The sequence below is a fragment of the Anastrepha obliqua genome, chromosome 2, assembly GCF_027943255.1.
Source record: "Anastrepha obliqua isolate idAnaObli1 chromosome 2, idAnaObli1_1.0, whole genome shotgun sequence".
Lineage (NCBI taxonomy): Eukaryota > Metazoa > Arthropoda > Insecta > Diptera > Tephritidae > Anastrepha > Anastrepha obliqua.
Genome location: NC_072893.1, coordinates 67,476,926 through 67,479,927, shown reverse-complemented (window position 1 = coordinate 67,479,927; position 3,002 = coordinate 67,476,926).

Genomic DNA, 3,002 nt, shown 5'->3' with positions numbered 1-3,002 from the left:
CGAAACTGAATTTTTTGAGTAACCTAAAGGTCGGAAATTTAGTGGAGTAGCTCACGAAAATATATTTGAAAATTTTCCAACACCCTCAAACTCTGAACTTATTTAACGAATACCAAATTGGCATGAACTCACCTATAAAACAAGCAATTCTGTGTTTAATATATCTTTGGAAAGAAGAAGAATGTTAAAATTTTTTGAGTCGAATTTGAATTTTGAAATTTTGAATTTTTTGTGGAACAAATTTGCAATCAGTCTGAAATTTACACTACATTTTTTATATTTTCTATTCCGGTACCTGTTTTTCTCCAATTTTACAAGAAAGTATTTACATTTAAGTCATTTCCAATAAAGAACGTTTTATTCTGAGTATCAGTAGTTAAAAATTAACTGAGGAGTTATGAAATTATGACAACTTCTGCAAAGAAGAGGAGAAGTAAAAAAAAAATCTTCTGTGTTTCATTGAAAATCTACAATATGAAAAATCTACGCTCGTGCTCGGCCAACTCGCTGTGTGCCTTCATTCTTTTCAATGCTGTTGTTGGCTGTAGACTATGAACTACATAAAACCATTGCAAGCAAGATAGTTCCGCTGTGTGAATTTTACGGACAACATCAAAAGAGAATTTGCAAACTTGAAGCAACAAAAGTTGCTCTTTAAGAACGCGATCTTTATCGCACAAAATTTCAATTGACATTAAGTTTTCCTTCAGAAGAAATACTTAGTGTGCGATAAACCTAATCAATACTGATTCGTCTGCAGATTATTCGTGGATAACCGCCATAGTTTTCTATTACGAAGTAATAAATCTGTTACTGTTTATGCTTTAAACGCCCGTGGCTGGCTTGAAAGTGCTTTAAAAAAGTTTTCGTGTCTTGTTCGAGCAGATCTACGAACTCTACTAGGTCAATTTTTTTTTGTTGGGAAACATGTTTTTGGTTATAGTTTAGTCCAATATAATTGATAAATATTCCATCTCCTAAATAATTTCGCTGATATACTGCCATTGAAATATTTTTAACTCATTTTAGTAGGTATGTAACAAAACCCCACTACTTTAAATTCGCTGTAGAACTTACCATTACTTTCAAGTACTATTGGACTACTCGCATGCGTGTATACAATTACTCGCCATTATTTCGTATACTTCTAAGTATACTGGGTTTTTAAAGAGCTTCAGAACTTCAAAGCATAATACCACTTTTAACTACTTTTTTCCAATAACCCTTGTCGTTTGGTGGCAATGATGGCAAATTGCGCCATCTTGTTTGTACCAAATGTCGTCGATACTTAACTGATTACTTTTTGGAAACAAATATTGAGTCAGACTGGTCATAACCATAGTTCAAGATATCGATAGTTCTCATGCAGTTAAAGAAACACCTGATATAAGTATGTTATTTTGTTTACTGAATTTTGTAATGGATGTCCTACGTTAAGGGATTAATGAACTCCATTTTATCTTACATAAGAGCTATTCCTACTTTCTTTTTTCCACCTGAACGAGCAATGAGTGCGGCCTGCTTATAGAATAATAAATGATATCCATTTTTTAGATTTGTTCATTCAATTAACTTATGTAATCAAGTTTACTAAGCATTTATATGAAAGGACAGTTTCGCAGAACTTTCTTTTAAAGCATTTCCAGGCCATATTTTAAAAGGTGTTTCAAGGTCACCAACAAATATGACTGGACATTTTTCTAAATATTTATTAAACAAAAAAAAAAAATTGTTGAATAGGCAAAATTTGGTAAACGAATTTTTCGTTTAGACATATTTTACCCGTTACGATCGCAAGCAGAAATATTAATATATATAATTTATTAGCGTATTGCTTATGATGCAGAACAAGCTAAAAAAACTAAATATTCTAAAGAATTGTAATATTTTTCCTTTGATCCCCTTATCTAGTAATAACGAAGTACAAAAAGCAATAATTGTTTCAAATTATTATAAAAAGGAGTACCATTCATTTCCCGCATTGGAAAATCTAATTTCTAATTCTATAAATGTGTAGGAATATCTCAGCCTACGTGGTTTTGACAACACAAGAAATATAGAAATTCATGAAAAAATAAAAATAAATAAAAAAATTTGTTATACCATACAGAATCTCTGAAATTATTTACACTTTACTATTTGATATGGTTAATGAACGAAAAAGAGGAATAAAAAATAGCACAAAAATCACGAATTTCATTGATTGAAACAAGTGTTACATTTGAAACATTATAAGTTGAGGAAACGGGATTCCTGGACTTGGAAAACGTCATGTGATAACCCTTACTAGTAATTAAGACATAGTTTCTTTTGCATAGCTCAGTCATTCAGAGCATTCAAGCCTTCCTGTAATAACCATGTATCCAATAGAGAGGAGATTATGCGGAAAAGTTTCAAACCGTTTGCATGGAGTAAATATTACGAATACTTGAAGCACCGACCATCGTCATTAATGAAAAGTATAAACAAGATAGGACCAAGAATTCTACCTTGTGGTACTCCAGAAGTTGACCCAAATATATGGGATTTAGTATCCCCAATTTCAACAAATGAGATTCTGTTGGACAGGTATGATTTCAGACATAAAATGAAAGACGAGTGAAAGCCTCAAGTGTCGATTTTTATCAAAATTATCGTAATTTTTAATTAGAATTTTTTTTAATTCGAATACGCGGTTTTGTAGCACAAAATCTGAGCTTAATGTGGCTCAAAATTATAGCTGATTTTTGATAATTTTTTCACCGTATAAAAACAATTTCATGTTTTCGTTATGTGACGAAAATGCGCTATACCTCCAGGATAAAAACTATCAAAAATCAGCTTAAATTTAATGGGCTATAAAACTGCATATTTAATGTTTTTTTTATAAAATTCTGATTAGAAATTATATGAAAATTTGTCGAATTTTTATAAGTCTCGGGCAAAGTTTGAGGCTTGAATTACATAACATGGCTTTCTTTATATAGAATTAACAATGAAAAAAATAAATAATTGGCGCGTAC